The sequence below is a fragment of the Chiloscyllium plagiosum genome, unplaced genomic scaffold, assembly GCF_037043375.1.
Source record: "Chiloscyllium plagiosum isolate Xiang-an unplaced genomic scaffold, Cpla_swu_hap1 HiC_scaffold_46, whole genome shotgun sequence".
Taxonomy (NCBI): Eukaryota; Metazoa; Chordata; class Chondrichthyes; order Orectolobiformes; family Hemiscylliidae; genus Chiloscyllium; species Chiloscyllium plagiosum.
The window spans coordinates 17,443,673-17,468,189 of NW_028270184.1; positions in this window are offsets into that span (position 1 = coordinate 17,443,673).

The window sequence follows — 24,517 nt, forward strand, 5'->3', positions numbered from 1 at the left end:
GATCTCCTCCCTGAAATTAGAAGTTGGAACTAATAATTGCTATCCATAATGGGTGTGCCGACCAGATCTCCGGAGGCAATTTCATTATGGTGTATTAAGGTCGAAAGGGTGGTGGAGGAGTTAATAGCTTTCTTCACGTGGTTTAGGCTACCTGGAGAGATTCAGTCGGACCAAGTTCTAATTTTACAGCTCGGCTATTTAAAGAAGTCATAAATAGCTTAGGCACATGGCACTGTAAGTCAAATGCGTACTATCCTGAATCCCAGGGATCTTTAGAAAGATGGCATCCGATCATAAATACCACGTTAAGCGCGTACTGTCGGAATTACCCAAATGATTGGGATAAAGATATCTCATTCGTATTGTTTGCCATTAGAGATGCACCAAAAAAAAACTACTCGGTTTACTCCGTTTGAGTTAATATTCAGACATGAAATGAGAGGGCCTTTGAAATTAATTACATAGAAATTGAGATGATCGAAATTGGAGATCACACACTTGGATTACATATTGGAGGTGAAGGAGAGATTAAGTCGGGTAGGTGAGTTAGCTAAAAAGCACCTGAAAAGGGCACAACATAGAATGGAGCAGGTGGCAGATAAAAACTCTTAACATTAGGACGTTATCCCGTGGGATGACATATTCGTATTGTTATCAGTGACAGGGGATCCCTTCAAAGCCAGGTTTACTGATCCCTATCAAATTAAGAAAAATGTATATCAAGTAAACTCTCTCGTGAAGGTGCTGGATAGGACAAAAAAGTATTACGAATGTCACGTGAACATGTTGAAACCTTACTATAATAGAGAGAGGGAACTGGAAATTTCAATTGATGCTAGCGATATAAAGTCGGAGCTGTACTGCTACAGGAAAATGATGATGGAATTGAATGACCAATTCGTTACTTTTCAAGGAAACTCGACAACCACCAGAGAAAATACTCTACCATCGAAAAATAATTATTGAGTTTGGTACTGTTCTTACAACATCTTAATGTTTATATGATGAGCAATGAGTTGGAGATAGTTATGTACATTGCCCACAATCCTCTTACGTTCTTGGAACGACTTAAAGACAAAAATAAGAGACTATTTTATTGGAATCTTATGTTACAGACTTTTAATTCACAAATCGTGCATGTTGTGGATCATAAAAATGTGATAGCAGATATGTTATCGCGGATTTAACAGAAAAAGTACAGATACGATTGAGCACATTCCAATGTTTTAAGCAGAAATTAATATGAATTTAGATTAATAATCTATGTATTTCATTGCAATGGGATTAAGAATTAAAAAATGAACGAAGCTACCTTTTAGTTACGATTGTTTATTTTTTTCTAAAGGGGCGAGGTGTTATGAAGTTGAAGGCGTGTACTGTCACTGTAAGGGACAGTGAATTCCATTCTACACTGAGAGCTGACAAGAGCAGTTTCCAGTGTACTGGAAAATTGAAAATATGGATACCTGAGTTTTGCTTGCTGTTTGGTTAAACTTGAATTGTTGTCAAATCAGTTTAAATTATTCTCAGGATACTAAAACCCAAATCGATTTTGAATTTATTGTTTTGCCAGCCTCGAACCAATAAGACAATCCAATGTTGGGGATATGAAAAAAGTGCAGGCATTTTGAAAATCTGACAATGTAATTGCCATTCAGAGAGAATTCCAAGACCTTAAAACACTCTCCATCAAAGATACCTTTTCATATGAAGCATCTTCACAGTAAAAAGAAAGAAGATGACCCAGGGAGATCTCAGCTGGAAAGAAAAACAGACATTGAAGCTGCTGTATGGTTTTAAATTAAGCTAATGTAATTTTAATAAGAGTCTTATTGCAACAGTATATTTCTATAGAGTTTAGATTAGATTAGATTACTTTATAGTGTGGAAACAGGCCCTTCGGCCCAACAAGTCCACACCGACCCGCCGAAGCGTAACCCACCCATACCCCTACATTTACCCCTTACCTAGCACTACGGGCAATTTAGCGTGGCCAATTCACCTGACCTGCACATCTTTGGACTGTGGGAGGAAACCGGAGCACCCGGATAGAGACAGATAATAAGCAGTTAAGACAAAACGAATGGTTAGAGTTGTCAGTAGTTGTTGTTTATTGTTCACTTTTAGAGTTAAATAATAATTTTGATATTATTATCTCTAAATAATAGAATTTAGGAGACCTCTGCTCACATTTTAACAGATTATGATGCAAGGTGAGCTTCTCTGGGTGTTAGGTTTAATTAACAGAAGTGTTCACGCTATGTCGTGACACTCACTCACTCCTTCCTTTCTTTTTGGTCTTGCACCCTCCCTTCCTTTGTCCTGGAGTCCCTTGCTTCCTCTTCAATCTTGGTCACACTTTCCACCTTCCTCTGTCCCAGTCTCACTCTATCTCTTCCGGTCTCACTCACTCCCATCATTCTCCTTGGTCTGGGTTGCTGCCTCTCACCCTCCATCCCTGTCTCGCTGCCTCCCTCCCTTCCTCTCTCTGAGTCTCACTCAATCCCTTCCTTCCTCCCTCCTGGTCTCGCTCCCAGTTTTGCTCACGCACTCCCTCTCAGTCTCACTCACTCCCTCCCTCCCAGTCTCACTCACTTCCTCCCTCCATCCCTTTCTCACTGGCACACCCCACCACTTCCCTCACAGGCTCACTCGCTCTCCCTCTCCCAGTCTTGATTGCACCCTTTATCCCTCCTGGTCTTCGCATCTTCCCTCCCTCTCGGACTCACTCACTGTCTCAATCTCTCTGTCCTGGTTGCACTCTCTTTCTCCACAGTCTCGCTCGCTCCCTCCAACCCCTCCACATCTTCCTTCATGGTCTCAATTGCTCCCTCTCTTCTTATCTCACTAGCACCTCCCCCACACCCTCCATCACAGATTCGCTCGCTCCCTCCATCCCATTCTTGCTCGCTCCCTCCCTCCAAATCTCCCTCACGCCTTGGTCTCACTCACTCCATTCCTCCCTCATCCTGGTCTCGCTCACTTCCTCCCACCATCACTTCTTCTCGGTCCCACTCACTCCTTACCTCCCAGTCTCGCTCACCCCTCCCTCCCTTCCTTCTGGTCTTGTGCAATCTATCTCTCCCTCCCACCCAGTCCCACTCCCTCCCGCCCTCCCTCTCACTCTCACTCCCTCCCTCCTGGCCTTGTGCACTCCCTGACTCCATCACTACCTCTCGGTCTCACTCACTTCCCACCTCCCTCTCAGTCTTGTTCATTCCGTCCCTGCTTCTCAGTCCCTTCTCAGTTTCACTCACATCCTCTCCCTCCCTCCGAGTCTAGCTCCTTTGCTCCTTGCTCTTGGTCTCCCTCACATCCTCCCTTCCATCTTGCTCACTCTGTTACGCTTTCTCTCCCAACTGATGACTCCCACTAGCTTCCTTCCATTCAGTGCCACACTATTACAGTCAGTCCCTCTCAGTCCCAAGCATTCCGTCTCAGTCTCTCACTCCATCTTAGTATTTTCCTACTGTCACCCTGACCCCCTCACAGTCACTTGCCCACAGTCTCTCCCAGTCCGTCACTGTAAGTCTCGCTATCTGAAACTGATATCCTCCATCTGCCTCTCTCTATCAGAGTTCCCCACACTCTCTCACTATCACCCTCAACCCGCAGCTTCACCCTTACTCCCCTGATGTCACAATCACTTCCCACACACTCCTCGACTGCCAGCCTTACTACCCCGCATAGTCCCCCACTGTAATGCTCACTGAATGCAGTCCCCTACGATCATGCTCATGTCCTGCAGACTCCATAAAATGTGTCTGACGGTGAAAACATTGAGTAGCAGAATCCGGAAATTGGCAGAGCCGGGGTTAGAATGTAATGGAAGAACTCGATTGTGATCCAGATGTGGGGAGAGATAAACATTGTCCATTACCTCACAAACCCAGGGGGCGTTCCACCGCTGACAGCATAAAATATCAGAGAATGTTATTTAAACAGCTCAGCACAGTCACTGTTCCCAGAACCACAGCAGCTGTTTTCTCACTGCAACATTTGCTTTTCAGCTTCTGGCAACAAATCGCCACAAACCATTCAAAGGTGAAAATGACAGTGAATCAGACAGAACAATCAGTGGCTGCATAAAGCACGACGGCATGGGAATCACACACAGGGACGGACCTCAGAAAATAAAACTGTTCATCAAAAACAATGGCAATGTGTCTCAATATCTGGTCGAGGATAATGACCAGCAGATCCCTTACTGCAATGGCCCCCAGGTAAAGTCTGACACATGGAGACAATCCACAGTCTTTAGAACGCAGGATGTAGATCATCACTACATTAACTGCGAAGAAGGAAAACAAACGCATTATACATCAGCCTGGAGGCAAAGTTGCCAGTTTGACTGAGGATAGTGTGAGATTTTCAAATACGTCACTGTACTCAGAGATTTATTGGAATAACTGGAGGAGAAGAAACAAATGGTAATTTCTGAATTACTTGCAAACTATGACGTAACAACAACAACCCCTCCCTCCCCAAACACACAGACACATCCATGAGAACAGATGGTTTCTAGAACATTCCCACACACTCGATCACTCGAGAGCAGACACGGGTCACTTCATTACAGTTCCTAATGCAGAGAGGGAGAAAACATTGCCGTCCTGAAGGATTCTCTCCCATTCTTTGAAGACAAATGGAGGTTGGAAATTTCTGTCTTTTAATCTCAATTGTGGCCGATCCTCTGTCTTAAAAAAATGTAAACGCAGTGAAAACATATTAACCTTGTTAACTGCCTGAGGGGACTTCGAAACAGTGTCTCCTTCTTCCTGGAACGGGATCTCCTCCCTCGGAATCTTATTGTTTGTTCAGTTCACATATAATATCAATTGTAGAATATTTTGAGGAATTCGGCTACAGAACGTTCCAGAGACTGTTAGGTACAGAATGTTTCGGGAAATGTCTGGTATAGAACATTCCAGGGAACCTCAGTTATAGACTGTTTTTGAGAATGTCAGATGTGTAATGTTCCGAGGAAGGTCGGATGTAGAATGTTTTGGGAATGTTGGGTATAGAATGTTCTGGAGAATGTCGAGTATGGAATGTTCCAAGGACTGTCAGGTATATGATGTTCTGGGGAATGTTGGGTACGAAATGTTCCAGGAAATGTCAGTTATAGAATCTTCTGGGGAATGCTGGTTATAGAGTGTTCCAGGGAATGTTGGTTAAAGAATGTTCTGGAGAATATCAGGTATAGAATATTGTGGGGAATACCCGTTAGATAATGCTCCGAGGAATATCTGGTGGAGAACATTCTGAGAAATGCCAGTCATGGAGTGTTCTGGAGGTAGAAGACAGAGGGTGATGTTAGAGTGTGGCTTTACAGTCTAGAGGCCTGTGATCAGCAGGGTGCCACAAGAATCAGCGTTGAGTCCACTGCTTTTCATCATTTGTACAAATAATTTGGATGTGAGGCATGGTTATAAGATTGCCATTTTGCAGCAACAGAATTTCCAGAATTATAGAATTCAGAAGGATAATGTTATGGACGAAGACAGACCCCCTCCAAATATATTAAGAAAGTAGACAAGACTCTTACTTTTCCTTATTTTACAGACAGATGTGAAGTGGATATTCTTGGGGTGATGCAGCTGGTCAAACAACTCGGCTTTAAGCAAAACAAAATTTATTCAAACACAACAGGTGGGCGGCACGGTCGCACAGTGGTTAGCACTGCTGCCACACAGCGCCGGAGACCCTGGTTCAATTACCCGCCTCAGGCAACTGACTGTGTGGAGTTGGCACGTTCTCCCCGTGTCTGCGTGGGTTTCCTCCGGGTGCTCCGGTTTCCTCCCACAGTCTAAAGATGTGCAGGTCAGGTGAATTGGCCATGCTAAATTGCCCGTAGTGTTAGGTAAGGGGTAAATGTAGGGGTATGGGTGGGTTGCGCTTCGGCGGGTCGGTGTGGACTTGTTGGGCTAAAGGGCCTGTTTCCACACTGTAATGTAATGTAATCTAATCTAATCAACAGTTGAAACACGAATAGAAGAAAAAAAATGGATTTAGAATACCTTAACTATTGGAAGACATAACCGACCTAACACAGTAACTGTGACTAATGAACATTTCCAATACAGTAACATCCCACCAACACACCCCCTGCCAAAAAGTAAATTGAAATGCAGATTCTTACAGACTGGAAGGAGCAAAATACAAAACGATTTTGATTTTCCAATGCACGTGGCTGTCACCCGAATGCACTGCCCGCATCCTTTCGTCACAACACAATTGGACCTTGTTTGCCTTTTTCCATGTCATTCTCAAATCCTGAAAGCTCTTTAATATTCGCTTCCCAGCCATGATCGTTCTCCATCCACATCTCCGTAATGATAAATCAGTCATACCTGTTCACTTCTGTTAATGCTGTCATTCCATCTGCCTTGTTTCAAATCCCGAGAGTATATCAGTGATTATGGAGGTTTCAAGAGTTGGATAGAGGTCACAGGGATAGGGAGGCGTTAGGGGCTCGAGGATGTTACAGAATAAAGCATAGTTTCCATCAGTCGAGAATGTCAGTGGGAGAAAATGCTTCAGGGATTGAAGGAAATTACAGAGGTACCACAGGCCGGATTAGATTTTACAGTTAGGGATGGGTGTCAGAAGAGGCAAGCGGGCAGAGAGGGGCATGCAGAGAGCAGCATTTTACAGAGAAAACTGGAGGAACTAAAAGAGATATGCCGGAATTTAGTGACTGAAGACGTTTACAAGCATACGAATGCTTGTATTTTCTGGAAGTTACATAGACAGGAAGGCTGTGGATTCTGGCAGCTTTTCCAGGCCAGAGACAGTAACATACATAGGGAGTAGAGAGGGTTGAAGGAGAGAATTAACTTTACATAGACTGGAGAGAAAGAGCTAGAGAAGGATATGGATATAAGTAGATGGATGGAGAGACTGGATGAGTTATTATTGAAAGTGAGGCTTGTATGAACTGGAGAGTCACAAGAATTGGAGCGGGTGCTGCGTGTCAGGAATTCTGCAGGTACTTGAGGGGATCACTCAACTAGGGAAGGTTGCAGGAGCTCCAAACTTTGGGAAAGTAGTTAGCACTGGAAGACGTCACACAAACAGGGAGGGCTTTAGGGCATGCAGGAGTTTATGTGGAGGAATTGGAGCATTTTACAGACAGAGGAATTTTTTTCGGCACCGTTGTAAAATACATGGAACAAGTGTTACAGGTGTTAGTGTATGGAAGAATTTGAAACTTGATGGATCTGGAAGAGCTAGGAGAGGTGCGGATGTTTGTGGAGCAGGAGAAGTTTATGGATTATAGAGAGACTGGTAGAGATTCGGAGATCAGAGAGAGGGAGTCATCTTCAGAAACTGACATGCATAGTAGGGACAGGAGGAAGCTTGGTAAATGGTAAGGTATATTGGGGCTGGAGGAATTTGCAGTAAAAGGGTGCTGAAGGAATTGTAAGAGGTTATAGATGTTGTGAGGGATGTGGAGATTGGTAGCTGTTTAAGATAGGGAGGGCTGCACCGACAGCTGGGATCATACAGGTAGTGAGGTATCTAAGAGCAGGGGAATGTAACAGAAGTAGAGAAAGAGCAGTGCCTGAAGAAGGTTCAGTAATCAGGAGATTTAAAGGTGCTGGACGATATTACAAAAACACGAATGATTGTCACGATCGCAGAAGCATACAAAGACATGGAGGGCATTAGACACTGTAGGATGTTATGTTACAGAGACAGAAAGTGTTTAGTAACTGAAGGAAGTTACAAAGATCGGGAGGATTGGAGAAATTGGTGCAATATAACATATATGGAGTATTCTAGCGTTTGAAGGAGCAGGTTGGAGTAATAGGGAGAACTGTTGCAGCTTCAACAGGTTACACAGATAGGGAGGGTTGTGGGGACAGAAGCAGGTTATAGAGATAGGGAGGGTTGTGAGATTAGAGCAGGGAATGGAGATAAGGAGCTTTGTTGTGACTGAAGGATGGCCTTGGGATTAAAGATAAACATGGGAAAAAGGGGCAGTTGTCGGCTATTTGACCACATGAGCCTGCTCCATCATTCAATATGGTCATGACTGATCATCTAACTCAGAGCACTGTTCTTCATTTCACCCCTAACTCTGATATTGTGGTGACGTGGCATGTTGCAACACGGAGGGTTACAATAATTGGAGCGGGCTTTACAGAGATATGGAGGGCTGTGGAGGCTAGAAGAGGTGACATGTTGAGGGAGAGATTTAGGATTGGGAGGACTTTACAGGGAAGCGGACGTATGTAGGGATGGGCGTGGTTATAGTCACAGGGACTATTATAGGAATTCATGTCGGTTATGAAAACTAACTGCATGGTTTTGCCTGGAGGAGAGCATGGAGTAAAGATTTGCAGTGAATGAAGAAATTACATATAGGGAGCAGAGTATGGACCAGCAGAGTCTGCCGTGATTGAATGCACTTTAGAGACAGAAGGAGTTTATTGTCATCTTTCGAACTGTCAAAGCTAATTTACGAGAGAAGCAAGGTAGCTCTGCATGATGGAGTAGTGTAATTGCTGGAAGAGGATAATAAAAGTAGATAGCTTCCTTTTTTTGGATTTGATGAGGAAGGTGATGTAGATCATGAAGGTAGCAGGAGCTGGACATAGTTACAAAGATGGGGAGTTGTTTCAAGTCTGGAAGGGACTACACTGAAAAGGATCGCTAAGGGAACTGACAAGTTTTTTTTTCCCCAAATAAGTAGGGCTGCAGGGGCTGGAGAAGATTGCCCATATAGGGACGGGCAAAGGGATTAAAGGGAAATATGCAGAAGTGGAGGGTTATACTGGTAGGAGGAGCTTGCAGAGATAGGCAGGGTTGTAGGAGTTCATAGACAGGGGAAGTATCTACTGGCGAATGTTACAATGATATAGACGATGTTCGGGATTGGAGAAATTTACAGAGGTAGGCAGTGTTCTATGGATAAAAGAAAGTTACAAACAAGAAAGTGATAATGAAGCTTAGGATTTTTCTCGTGTTCCTTGTCAAGGCATTGTACCTACGTCATGTCCTCTGGGTCTGAATTAAGTTCCACTGACTTTTACCTCTGCTGTTGGCTGTGATTGAACTTACCTTGCTTTATTGAAGGCTTCAGATCTCACTCTCCATCTCACTACCTGACGAACCATCTTCAACCAGGTAATGGACGAGACAGGAGTTATGAATTCTTCGGAGTTAGAAACATAGAACATAGAAAATTACAGCATCCACTTTGAACTCCGTCTGCCATTTCTCAGCCCAGTTCTGCATCCTGTCTATGTTGTGCTGTTGTGCCCTAGATACTATCAACAGCACCTCCAACCTTTATGTCACTTGCAAATTTACTGACCCACCCCTCAACCTCCTCATCCAAGTCATTTATAAAAACTACAAACAGCATAGGCCCAAGAACACAGCCATGCGGGACACCACTCAAGAATGACCTCTGTGCAGAATACTTTCCATCTACAACCACTCTCTGCCTTCTGTCAGCCAACCAATTATGAATCCAGACAGGCAAATCTCCCTGTATTCCATACATCCTGACTTTATGAATGAGTTTGCTATGGGGAACCTTATCAAATGCCTTGCTGAAATCCACATACACCATATCCACTGCTCAACCCTCGTTGACCTGTCTCGTCACGCCCTCAAATAACTAATGAGGTTTGTGAGACATGACCTGCCCCTCACAAAGCCATGTTGACTGCATTTAGTTATGCTATGCTTTTCCAAATAGTTATAAATACTATTCCTCAGAATTCTTTCCAAAACCTTGTTGACCACAGACGTAAGATTGACTGGTCTGTAATTGCCAGGGATTTCCCTATTACCTTTCTTGAAAAGGGGAGCAACATTCGCCTCCCTACAATCCTCTGGTACGACTCCCGTGGAGAGAGAGGAAGCAAAGATCTTCGCCAGTGGCTTAGTAACCTCCTTGCTCGCTTCCCGGAGCAACCTACGATGAATCTGGTCTAGACCTGGGGACTTATCAATCTTATTGTTTGCCAAAGTTTCCAGTACATCCACTTCATCAATTTTGATCTGTTCAAGCCAGATCCCAGCTCCTCAAAGTTCTCATTCACAAAAAGGTCCCTTTCCTGAGTGAAAACCGAAGCAAAAAACTCACTTAGGGCTTCCCCTGTCTGCTCAGACTCCATGCACAAATTCCCTGCGCTATCCCTGATCGGCCCTACCTTCTCCCTGATCATTCTCTTATTCCTCACGTATGAGTAAAATGCCTTTGTGTTTTCCCTGATTCTTCTTGCCAAGCCTTTCTTGTGCCCCCTCCTGGCTCTCTTCAGTCCATTTCTGAGCTCCTTGCTAGCAATGCTGTAATCCTCTAAAGCTTTGCTAGATCCTGGTTTCCTCCAGCTTACACAAGCTGCCTTCTTCCTTTTGACGAGAACCTCTGTTCTCGTTATCCAAGGTTCCTTAATCTTAGCCCTTCTTACCTGTCCCAGAAGAACAAATTCGTGCCACAACTGCTCCTTAAACAGTCTCCACATGTCTGCTGTGCCCTTTCTGTGAAACAATTGCTCCCTGTCTGTACTTCCCAACTCCTGTCTGATAGCGTCATAATTTCCTTTTCCCCAATTAAATATTTTCCCTTGGAAACTGCTCCTTTCCCTCCCAAAGACTATGGTAAATGTAAGGCAGTTGTGGTCACTGTCACTGAAGTGTTCTCCCACCGCGAGATCTGACACCTGTCCTGGCTCATTGCCGAGCACCAAATCCAAAATGACCTCTCCCCTCGTCGGCCTGTCTCCATACTGTGTAAGAAAACCCTCCTGGACACATTTGACAAAAACGGCTCCATCCAAACCATCTGCACGAAGGAGGTTCCAATCGATATTGGGAATGTTGAAGTCACCCTTAACAACAACCCTGCTACATCTACATTTTTTTCAAATACTACTGGCCTACCAGTTCTACAATCTCTCTGCTGCTATTAAGGGGTCTGTAGAAAACCCCCAATGAGGTGGCTGCTCCCTTGTTTTTCCTAACTTCCACCCATACTGACTCAGAAGACAAACCTTCCTCAACAACCTTCGTTTCTGTAGCTGTGATGCACTCTCTGATATGCAATGCTATACCCCCTCCTGTTTTTCCACCCTCTCTGTTTTTTTCTAAACGTTCCAAACCCAGGAACATCTAACAATCATTCCTGTCCCTGTGACACCCACGTATCCATTATGGTCACGACATCATAGCCCCAAGTACTGATCCATGCTCTAAGTTCGTCACTCTCATTTCTGACACTCCTAGTGTTAAATCAGGCACACTTTAACCGATCCCTTTGTTTTATCATGTGAGAAACCTTCGCGATAGATTCACTACATCCTATCACTACACCATCTACAACTACATCCCCCCCCCCTCAGATCTATAGCACTGATTCCCATATTTGAGTACCTGCAGGAGACAAAGAAGTTAAACTGACACAGTGAGGATTATACATATATAATGGCACTGAGCCTTAGAAAGGTCAGGAAAATCCCAGTCTCTATCCGTGGCCTGTGCTGCTATGTTTATCTCGACTGGAAAATTATGTTGGATCAGGACCTCAGACCAGCTGCAAGAGTGCGAGGCGCTGACAGAGACAGCAATGTTATCTTCACAATAAGGGTTACCACATGGAGAAATCTTGAGTGATATCAGCAAAATGCAGAAAGATTTCAGAGTCAAGCAATGGCGTCAGGAGAAGTGGGTACGATTCATTGCACACTGCTACCAGTACTCAGGGAGGAGCCAGCTGCTATAGTGGAATGGGCTCCTCTGGTACTGTGTTGGGTCCAGTGTCCGAGTCAGGATTATGCAGAGTGCTTTGACGTGACATAGATGAGGAGAGACAGGGGTCAGGTGAAAGGCAACGTCCAAATACAAATAAAAAGTTTGAAATGTTGAAAAAGCATGGAGATGTAGCTGCTGACAAGCAGGAAGTAACAAGAAAGGACTGAGTTTAACTAAAATGACACATCAGTAAATAAACTTGTGACAGGAAATTGCGGTTAAAAAAGAAATTGGCAGTTTCTTTATTTGAATGCACAAAGAATCTGCAATTATATATGTACACTTGTGACAGAAAAGTGAATAATGTCAATCTAAGCGCAAACAGGGAGATGTGGTCACAGGATGGGGCATCAATATTCATGGCTACATAACATGGTGGAAAGTCAGGCAGAGTGGAAAGCTGGGTGGGAACTCTCGTAGTTGGAGATAACAATGCGATTACCACGAAAGTATTGGGCCTCAGATGGTGAGTGAGTGCGAATGCAAATTCTGCGTAACAAGTGTCAGAAAACAGAAGTGGAAGGGTAGTTTTAAGGCACACCAGCATCAGTATATTATCAGACACCGCATTAAAAAGGGAATTATTGGACTTTGTAACAACGGCACTGGGATCATTGTGAGGAGTTCTAATCTTCCTATCTCATCATCTCATTGATGGTGGGTGACAGGTGAGGATGACTCTCTCTGAACTCTTAACCTGAATCTGTAGGTGGCTGCACAGACCGATGTGGCTTCCACAGACTCTGTTACACTTGGAACAAAATGTGCCCGTGGGCAAGGGCTGGTTAAGGCATTGTTGAGGCAGCCTGCTCCTTGTGCTGTTTACGCCTGGATTTTGCTTTTTCTCAGCACAAGCCTCGTTGTGCTCGACTCCTTCGCAATGCTGCTACTCAACTTTGGACGGTCTTGGCCCAGAGATTCCAGGTGTCTGTGCGAATGCTTCACGTCACCAGTGAGGCCTTCAGGGCATCTCTGAAGCACTTCCTCTGTCGACCTGGGGCTCGCTTGCTGTTTTGGAGCTGGGAGTAGAGCACCTGCTCAGGGAGTCTTGTGTCTGTCATGCAGACGACGTGCCTAGCTTATCACAGCTGATCAACAGATTCAGTGTGTCTATGCTGGGGATGTTAGCCTGGTCGAGGATGCTAGTTTTGGTCCGCCTGTCTTCCCAGTGGATTCGCAGAATCTTGCACAGACAGCGTTGGTGGGACTGCTCCAGCACTGCTGTAGACAGTCCATGTTTCAGAGCCATATAGGAGAGTGGGAACCATCACAGCGCCGTATGTCATGCGTTTGGCGTCTGATCTGATGTTGTTGGCCTCAAACACCTTTTCCCTCAGACGGCCCAAGGCTGTGCAATCACAATGGAGGCAGTGCTGCATCTCTTCATCAATATCTGCTTTTGTCGACAGGACATTCCCTAGGGATTGGAAGGTTGAATGCCACGCTGTGGACCTTGGTGATTAGGTGTTCACTTTGCAATGCCATGCCAGGTTGCTGGAGGGCCTTTATCCTGTGGATGTTCAGGCTGACAACCATGCTCTCGTATGGCCCTGTAAAGGTGCTGAAAATAGTCTGGAGAGCACGTCCTCTGACATTGCACACATATGCTCACCATTCATGTACAGCAGCTCGATGGCACTGGATTTGTCCATCCATCAGAGGCATCGATCTATTTTGTGAATAGTTGTGGTTCGAGCACAAATTCAATTATTCCCACTCAGTTTTCTGTCTGTTGAAGAATTTTCAATCTATGCAAGTACATTCCCTCCAATCTGACATATTCCAATCTTGTTTATCAAAATCTTCAGTGGGACCTTGCTGAAATGTTTCTGAAAATTACTATAAACCATTTCTCCCCTTTAAGTATTCTGCTGTCTACAGCCAGACAAAACAAACTGAATCCAACAGGGTTTGTGTAATGAAATTTCACTTTCATAATAGGATTGATAGAGGATTGTTTGGTGGAGAAGACAGACAATGGGTATAAAGCAGTCTTTTTCAGGAAGCTTGTGACGCGTGGAATTCCACAGGGGTCAGCTTTGGGACAATTAACAGTTTGGATGAAGAAACTGAAGGCATTGTTGCTACGATATTACCATCCGCAAATAGAGATGGAGGGACAGGTTGTGATTAGGAAGAGGGAAGACTGCAGAAGGACAGGATCGGAGAGTGAGCAAAGAAGTAGTGGATGGAATAAAATGCTGGAAAATGTGAGGTTATGGACTTCAGTAAGAAGCTTAGCAGTGCTGAATATTTTCAAAATGGGGTAAGATCCGAAACACAAAGGGACTGAAGAGATCTAGTTCAGGATTCTCTTCTGGTAAACACTTCTTCAGGCATTCATTTCAAGAGTGCTAGGGCGCAAGAGCAGAAATGTACTGCAGAGGCTCAATAGGGTTCTGGTCAGACTGCATTAGGAATATTGAGAGTTGTTTTTGACCCCGTACCTCAGGAAGCATGTGCTGGTTTTGGTGGTGGCGGATAAGAGGTTTACAGGGTAAATGTTACGGATAAGGAGGACTTTCTTCGCTAAGGGGGTAGAGAATCTGAAAATCCTTCACCACAGAGGGCTGGTGCGGCCTAATGTTTATTGCGGAGATGGTCAGACTTTTAATCAGTAAGGGAATCAGAGTTATGTGATTAGTGTTGCATTTGCAGAATATTACAGGATAATGGGTGGACAGTACGGGCAGGAGAATGTTAGGAAGTGAGAATGTACAGGCCTAAAGGAGTTTGCACATAAAGCATTGGCGTGAGGGTGTCGAGGCGACGACCCAGAAAGCGAGGGTTGGAGGTTCAATAGGCATAGAAATAGAAAGCGTTCTGATGAAAGGCAGATATTACACAGATGGGGAGGATTGTCGGCACAAGAATACCTTAGAGAGAAAGAGAATGCTGTTCAGACTGGAAGATAGTACAGAATTGGCGAGGTTAGAGATCAGTGAAGATGGATGGAGATCAGCTGGGTTGTAGGGATTAAACTTGTCACGTGGTGTACAGGGTTATCAGTACCGAAGGAGTTACAGAGGCAGAGAGGATTGTACGGACTGTAGATTACACAGACAGGGTAGAGTTGGCGCTGTAGTAGTTTTTGAAGGTAGGGAGGATTATAAGGACTGGAGAGTTCACAGATACGGGCGGTAGTAGGAGTTGCAGGGGTTCATAGGCATTGGGAGGGTTGTGTGGTCTAAAGATTACACACAGGGCGGTAGTTGAGCTGTAGGAGGTACAGAGATAGGGAGGATTGTAGGGACTGGGGATTCCATATTTTGGGGTGGTAGTTGAGGATAGTCGGGATGTAGGAATTCAGCGAGTTAGTGAGGGCTATGAAGGCAGGTTTGCGACAATCCCATCAGTTAAACGGAGGAGATTAAAGAGACAAGATAATTGCAAATGCTTGAAGGTATTGCAATGACAGGAGGCCGTCATACTCGAGCAGGTTACAGGGACAGAATGCATTGCAGGGTTGGAGTTTTGTACAAGCAAAACAAAATGCTGCAAGGAATCAATAACCAGCTATCGATCAGGAGGATTGGAAGATCTGGAGATAGAAAACGAGAATTGTAGTGATTACAGAAGATCAGTTTAGAAAATGAAGTTTCCAATATAAGACAGAGAAGAGAAGATTCATTGTTCTGAATGATCCATTCCTACTTCATATTAGCTTTTACACAGCTCTTGGCAATTTGATGGGAGAACAAGGAGTGAGGTCATTTGGAACTGCAGGATTTAACAGACTAAGGCCGGGTTGTTAGGGCTGGAGGTGGTTGCGGGGTGGGGGGGGGGGGGGTGGGGGAGTAGACGGAGATGTTCAACAGCTGTAGGCGTTGACAGTGAGGGCGTACTGGAGAACTGAACACTGTCAGGGATATACTCCTAGGCATAAGGTCACACAGAACAGGAAGATCCTGCAATCCATATGTGTCATTTACTCAGTCCGCAAGCCCACATACGATGCACATGAGGGTGCCTAGCTCCTGGTCCTCAGGTCCAAGTGGACTAACCTCTGAACCAGTCAATGAGATCCATTGAATAGGATCTGTCCAGAACTATTCTCGTCAAGCAGGGATCTTAAGGTATGACCTATTCAATTCAATCGATGACTAACTGGACCAAGCAAAAAAAAAACTGCACCCAGATACTCTGATGAGACAATACAATTAATGACACCATGCAGAGAACAATAGAATGCAAGAAACGGGTTTGCTTAACTCAGGGTCAATGCTACAGTTTTATTTACTTCCAATGGAAACCAATTCTTGCTTTTTGCAAGTTGTGTCAAAATATTCCAAACAAAGACTTTGATGAGATGAGTACTGGTCATTCATATGGATCTGGGGGTCACCAATGCACGGAGAGTACTTTCTACCAGATCAGTATCACGCACACAGACAGACTGGGCAAATAGATTCAGATATGAACTCAACTGGGAATCTGAGGCCGTGCTCAGCCATTCTAGTAACGAGCTTCAGAATCAGAGCAGCAAGATCCCAGAAGTATATATTTGTAGATACAAAGCATTTTGTCATTGAATCTCATGATCTGATCAGGAAAATCCATGGTTCAACTTGTAACTTCCATCTCGTTCCACAATCCTTTCTATCTTGCAATGTTCAGTTTCTCCTATTTCTAACATCCTGCAGGATCCATGTCTTTTCCTACATTTGCACCATCCTCCCGTTTCTGAAATACTCTGTACCTCTGTAATATGCCCCAGGTTCTGCAACCCTTCCTATCTTGGAAACCACCCCCAGGGTGACTGTGGAGCCTAGTGTCGGTTACAGGAATAGGGAGAGATATCACACCTGCAATTTAACCAGAAAGTGAGAAGGTTGCAGTGAAAAAAAAGAGCTTTGAAGGTCTATAGTGATCAAGGAGAATACATAAATAAAAATGATTACAGAAAATTGAAAACGTTTCAGAGTTTGGAGTATTGTAGGGACAGGAGGAGTTTACTGTGGTGAGGTGGTTTTGTGCAAGGGAGGATTTTACATCAATATGGATGTGACAAGAAGTTTCAGGAATTGATGGGTATGGAGTCTGAAGTGGTTACACAGATTGAAACAGTTTTAAGGAGTGGAGGCGATTGCAGAGGCAACAATAATTGCCTGATCTAGATTATAATATCCAGATTAGAAAAGTTGCAGTGATTAAATGTGTTTCTCTTTTAAATGGGGTGCATTAGACAGCCACAACTGGTTACAGAAATGTGGAGAACAGTGGGGATAGCAGGAATTCAGGGAAACTTGCAGGGCTGGAACAGTTTACACGGATAAGGATATTTGTCAGGACAGGAATGGCTTACACAGACAGGCAGCGTTTTCGGGAACATTGCTATTTACAGACATAAAGACGATCACACAGACTGGAGGAACTAACAGAGATATGGAGGGTTATAATGACTGAAGCCATTAACAGATAGAGGAAGCCTTAGCTTGTGGATTTTACACAGCTACGAGGCTATGGAATCTGGTCGAGCTTACAGAGACAGGAACAGCAATAGGGACTGGAGACGGATGCACAGCTCGGAAGCATTGCACAAAATGAAGAAGATTCCTGAGGGAGGGGTTGACAATAAAAGCTGTCTAGGCAGAGGCAACCATATCCCACAAGTGAATAAAAAATAATTGGAACTATACGGGTATCAGTGTCCTGAGAAACAATGTCAGTAAATTTATGGACAAGGCTTTAAACTGACAGAGAGTATGCAGGGACAGGGCTCAGGTGAAATGAGATTTCCAAATTCAAAGAGAAAAGGTGTAGCATCGGAACAGCATGGCGAACTGGTCAAAGTCAAACAGAAAGGAACAGGAAGGGACAGAATTTAAGTAATACTGCACCTCAGCAAATGGGCTTGTGATAGGAAATTGCGCTAAAATGTAAATTAAAATATTCTTTTTTGAATGGACAAAGTATCTGCAATAAGATAGATGGACTTGTGACACATAGATAAATGCGATTTAGTCACCAGAGAGACGTGGTTACAGGGAGAACAAAAGGTGAAAATTCCTACCTGTGCATTGCTCAGGTCGTAAATGATCAAATTCGAATAAGAGAAGCTGAGAAGACTACAAATAAAAAAAACTAACCATTCTTAACAAATCTAGTATTTTAGATGCAGACAGAGGGTGACCAAAATATGGACGGTGAGTTTAAGTGTATTGCAAGGAGTGCCCTAGCAGAAGGAGAGCTGTCGGGGTCTAATGCTCCTCTAGTGAGGAACAGGAAAGGTTGAAGATGTTGGATGTGGTGAGACTGTTACACAAAGTGGCAAGGACCTGACCAATGTTACAAAGCCAGTACGAATTGCTGCAGCCGGTGTTGTTTACAGCCGTAGGAAGGGAAATATGCACTCAAAGAGTCATAGAGATACAACATGGAAACAGGCCCTTCAGTCCAATTTGTCCATGCTGACCCTATATCCCAAATCAATCTAGTCCCGCCAGCCAGCATCCGGACCATATCCCTCCAAATCCTTCCTATTCCTATCCCGTCTAGGTGTCTTTTAAATGTTGCAATTACACTAGCCTCCACCACTTCCCCGGCACTTCATTTCATACACGTACCACCATCTGCATGAAAAAGATTGTCCCTTAGGTTTCTTTTATATCTTTCCCCTCTCACCCTAAACCTATGCCCTCTATTTCTGGACTCCCCCACACCAGGGAAGAGACTTTGTCTATTTATATTATCCATGCCCCTCATGATTTTATAACCCTCTATAACATCACCCCCTCAGCCTCCGATGCTCCACGGAAAACAGCTGTAGCCTATTTCTCCGTCGAGCTCAAATCCTCCAACCCTGGCAACATCGTTGCAAATCTTTTCTGAACTCTTTCAAGTTTCCAATAGAAAGGAGACCAGAATTATATGCAGTATTCCAACAGTGGCCTAACCAATGTCCTGTACAGCCGCAACATGATCTCCCAGCACCTATACTTAATGCTCTGTCCAATAAAGGAAAGCATACCAAAGCTTTTTTCACTCTTCTATCTACCTGTGACTGGACTTTCAAGGTGCTATAAACCTGCACTCCAAAGTCTCTTTGTTCATGTACGGAGAGTTGTGGAAACAGTTGGTAGTTAGAGTGAGGGAGGGCTTCAGAGACTGCAGGAGATCATACAGATAAGGAGGTTTCTAAGAGGAGGGGAAAGTAACAAAAATAGAAAAAGTGCAGTGTCTGAAGAGGTTTCAGCCATCAGAAGGTTTCAAGGTGCAGGACGATGTTCCAAAGAAAGCGACAGTTGGAGAAATGGGAGGAGCATACAAAGATAGGGAGGGATTTAGACAATTTAAGATATTATGTTACAGCGTTTCGCAACGTTTCACAACAAAATGAAGTTAGGAGGGTTAGAGATTATTGAAGCAGGGTTGACGAATGTGTAGTGATCTAGGATTTGAAGGATGAGGATTAGAAATAAGAGGTGGAAAGAGGTTATGAACTCTATGAGTTTACAGAGAAACACAGGAAAGAGGAGCAGATGTCAGTCATTTGGCCACACGAGTCTGCCCCACTATTCAATATGATCACAACTGATCATCTAACTCCGTACACTGTTCCTGCTTTCACCCAATACTCTAATATTGTAATGACTGGTAGAGTTAGTGATACAGAGGGCTGTAGTAACTGGAAGAGGGTTTACAGAGACTGGGAGAGCTATGGAGGCTGGAACTAGTGACAGGTATAAGGACGATTTTAAGAATGAGAACACTTTGCAGAGAAATGAAGGCATGTAGGGATGCAACAGCGTGGCAGTCACAGGGGGAATAACGGGAGCTGATGAAGGTCATGGAAATAGATAGCCACATGGGGAAGATGTTAAACGTATAAAGATTTGTCTTGATTGAAGAAGGTTACATACAAAGAGAGGATAGTAGCGACCAGCAGAGTTGGCAGAGATTGAGTGTGTTTGAGAGACAGTTGGAGTTTATAGTGTTCATTAGGATTGTAGGGACAAAATTACATGACAGAGAGGCTAGCACTGGATGGTATCCACAGACAATGAGGATTTTAATAGCTCGAGAAAGTTATTAAGGTAGGGAGTTCCTTGGTAGGTGACACAGATAGTGAGATTCGTAGGAGCTTGACATTGCTGCAAAGATAGGAAGGTTTTTCAGATCTGGAAGGATTATACAGATCAGGACAACTCAAGGGACTGAAGAACTTTTCACAGATGAGAAGGGTTGTAGGGGCTGGAGAAGATTACCCTGGTAGAGATGGATATAGGGCTTAGAGAACAATACACAGACATGGAGGTTTATATTGGTAGGAAGAACTTGCAAAGATAGACAGGACTGTTGAGGCTTACAGAGTTAAAGAAAGATAGTATTTGCTCGAGAAATTTAGGTATTATGTTAAGGGATTGGAGAAGCTGACAGACATAGGGAGCATTCTTTGAACTAGAGAAGGTTGCAAAGTGATATGTACTGGAGGGTATTATAGCGATCCTGTAATACAGCATGGGTCAGGTTTGATGCCTGGGATCACCTGTGCTGTCTCAGTGAAGACCAGTACAGCAGGGGTGAAAGCAGGAGCCTAACAAGATGGTGGTTACGCAGCCTAGCATTTTGCTGTTTCTTGTCTAGCACTATATATATGTCATGTATTTTGGGTCTGAATATAGATGTGCACTAACTCCATCCTGTGCTGTTTACTGTGCATGTGCATGATCTTTACCAGGTACAGGGTTTATTGAAGGCTCCAGATCTCACTCTCCATTTCTCTGGCTGATCAACCAAAATCAATAAGGTGATGGACGAGACAGGAGTTGGGAAATCTGATTATGCAGGAACATCCTGATTACCTACAGGAGACAGACATGTAGGCAGACTCAGAAATTAGACCGATGCAGTGAGGTTTACTCATGTAGAATTGTACTGAATCCAACAGAAATCTGGACAAGCCAGTTTCCATCCCTGACATGTGCTGCTGCGTCTCTCTGGAGTGGATAATTCAGTTGGCTCAGGACCTCAGGTCAGCCCCAAAAGCAAGAGGCACAGACAGACAGCAATTCGACCCATAGAGTGAAAACATACTGAGTGATACAACCCGGGTACAGGAAGATTTCGGAATCAAACATCAGTGTCAGATGTAGTGGCTATGATTCAGTGGGCACTACTACTCAGCGGGAATTCAGCTATTATATTGGGATCGGCTCCACTGGTACAGTGCTGGGGCCAGTGCCCTGGTCAATCATATGACCAGGATTATGCAGAGTGCTTTAAACTGAACTTGATGAGGAGGGGCAGGGCTTGATGAGGAGGGAAAGGCAATTCCCAAGTCCAAAGAAAAAGTTTGGAATATCGGAATACAACAGAAATATGGCTGAAGACAAGCAGAAAGAAACAGGAAGAGATTGCGTTTAACTAATATAGTACATCGGTAAATAGGTTTCTGACAAGCAACTTAAAGGAAAAATTACAGGTTGCTTTTCATTTGAATGCCCAATGTACCTGCAATAAAGATATATGCATTGTGTGACTTGTGATTTCTATCTAATCGCCATCAGGGAAATGTGGTCACAGGGTGAACAAAATGTGTTGCATTTTTATTCACGGCTGCACAAAGGAAAGTCAGGCAGATTGGGTAACAGGATGGGGAACTGATATAGCTAGGGAAAGAAATGCGATCACTAAGAATATATTTATGAACGAGTATGAATTCAAATTCTGGGTAATGACGGCCGAAAACAGAAGTGGAAGGGCAGTTTTAAGGCCCCCTTACAGCATGACATTGTTAGACACTGCATTAACAGGGAATTGTTGGAATTTATAACCAAGGCACTGTGATAATTGTGAGGTAATTCAATATCTCATTGGCAATTGGTCAAAAACTAGGATGACTGTCCCACTGTCAGGGTTTGTCTGTCCGTGGAAGCCACAGACTAATGTGGCTTCCACGGACTCTGTTACAGTTGGGGCAAAAGGTGGCCATGGGAAAGAGGTGGGTGTGGCATTGGTGTGGCAGCCTTGTGCTGTTTTCCCTGGCTTCCCCTTTTTCCCAACGGGAAGTCTCGAGGTGCTCGACGCTTTCCAAGTGCTCCTCATTCACTTTGGATGGTCATGGTCCAGTCAACCCCAGGCGTTGGTGGGTACGCTGCACGTCACCAGTAATGCTTTGAAGTACTTCCTCTGTCCACCTGGGGCTCACCTGCTGTTTCAGAGCAGGGAGTAGAGCACCTGCTTAGTGATTCTCATGTTGGTCATGGGGACAACGTATCCAACCCATCGCAGATGATCCAGGTGGGTCAGTACCTCGATGCTGGGGAGGTTGGCCTGGTCAAAGACGTTGGCGTGGGTGTTCCCAGTTGATTGACAGAATATTGCACACACAGCGTTGGTGGGACTGCTTCAGCACCTTGAGATGCATGCTGTAGACAGTCCCATCTTAGAGCCACACAAGAGCGTGGGAACCATCACAGGGCTTGGTGTCAGATCTGATGTTGTTGTTGACATCAAACACGCTTTCCTCCACACTCCAAAGGCTATGCTAGTACACTTGTGACAGTGCTGGATCCCTTAACCAATATCTGCTTCGAGGTATTTGAAGGTCCAAGGCTTCTCCCGTACCTTATGATCGGGGGTTCGCTCTGTATGCCGGCCCAGGTTGGTGGAGGGCCTTCATCTTGTTTAGTGTGAGACCCATGCTCCCATAAGTCCTTGTAAAGATGCTGACAATGGTCTGGAGTGCATCCTCTGAGATTGCATCATCCACTGACTGCAGGTCGATGACACTGTTTAGGGGCACTTTGGTTTAGGCCCGAGGGCGGCAGAGTTTGAATAGTTTCCTGCTGTTTCTAGAAGTTATCCTCACTTCAGCGGGGAGATTGTCAGTGGTGAGGTGAAGCAATGCAGAGAGGTAGATTGGGAACAGAATTGGGACACTTAGACAGCCCTGACATTACAGCCGTCCAAACGGGGAATGGGTGGTTGGGGGAGCCATTTCTATTTACCAACACTTCCATGGTATCGTGGAGCAGGCGAAGTATAGTGACAAACTTCATGGTATAGCTAAAGCAGGGATTCCCGGGTGATGGTGTCAAAGACAATATGTTGTATTGTCGACGTTGGCTATGTACAGGAGAAGATTTTCTGTATTTCTCCTGCAGCTGTCATACCATGAAAATCGCGACCATTATGTCACTTCGTGGGTGGAAGCCATATTACGATTCCGGGAGGAGTTCCTCAGAAAAGGGAGGAGACAGTTGAGGACGAACTTGACACTGACTTTTCCAATGGTCAACAACAGGGAGATTCCCCTGTTTTTACCACCATTACACATGTTCTCATTCTTTTTGAAAATAATCACGACTGTGACATCGCAGAGCTCTCCTGGGATGTTCTGCACCTTTCAGGTAAGGCAGGCAAAGGACGTATCATTGCAGCAGGATATCCGTGTCTCTGCATGTCAATGCCTTAGGAGTAATATCGCCTGCATCAGCAGCCTTGTTGTTCTTGAGCTGTTGGACGCTTTTCTCTACTTCTGGTGGGGTTAGGGTATTGCTGAGCCCGGGTTGTGTCATGGGCTGTAGGATACGGTCAAGGACTCTCGCATTGACGACTCAACACTGTTTGAAGAGGTCTCTGAAGTGCTCGCCCCAGCATTCTTTGATGATTTCTTTGTCTATGGTAAGAGCCACTCCATGCTTGGCCAGTAATGGGGTGGGGCCTGGGTGATAAGATGGAATTCAAATGGATGATGATGCTATAGAGTAATCACTTCAGGCACAACCATCAATCTGAAATTGAAACAAAGCAAGTGGCATGGGTATGAGGGGAGAACGGCCCAAGGATAACAGGGTAAACAGATTGAAATGTACAGCTCTAAAGTAACAGGAAGAAAATATTCCACAAAAGGACATTCCATTGACACAGGCAAAACTTCAGCAAGAAAACACAATTAGTGGTTATCTCAATTCTTCAAGGGTCATATTAGATCATATTAGTGGCTTCAAAGCCATTCAATAAAAGCAAACTAACAATTCTGAACACAGTGACTGATCAAGGGCTACCAAAATGTTGAAGTCAGTGTTAAAAGGAGAGGAGTGTTGTAAGAAGTGGAAACATTGTTGGGCTTTAATGAGATAATAAGGGACACTTGAATGTGCTGGTCGTGTTGGCACACATACGAAGTGTGATGGCCTGAACGACTTTATAAAGCCAGTACGAATTATTATGGCAGGAGGATTCACAGAGTTAAAGAGGGCAATATGTGCTGGAGTCGGTCCGAAAGATATGGAGGGTTACAGAAATAGAGAGGAGTACAAATACATGTTGTGGGACCCAAAACAGGTTATAGAGATAGAAAGTGTCAAATTGGTTTCAAGGGTGTAGTGGACTTCAACTGGGCAGTGGGGGATAAAGGATGTTTGATATTGGGCGGAGTTGTAGGAACAGAAGGATGGGTAGAGGTATAGGCAGTTTCAAACATAAGGAATGCTGTAGGGACTAGAGGAAGATACAATTTAAAGATGGATCTGGTGCTTGAGGAAAAGACGTTTATACAGCGCTGAACATTGACAAAGACAAACACACACACAATCCAAGGATAAAATTCAGCTCACCACAGAGAAATTTCTGTGTGGAATCCACAGGCTTAAATCAGCTCTGTACACAGATAACTGACCATTCAGTGCCCGCAAGGTAAAGCTCAGCTCCTCAGACAGAAATGACCACAGTCCACAAGCTCTCCACACAGAAGAAACCATTCACAATCTGTAGGTCTAAGCAGCTCCAAACGCAAAACTAG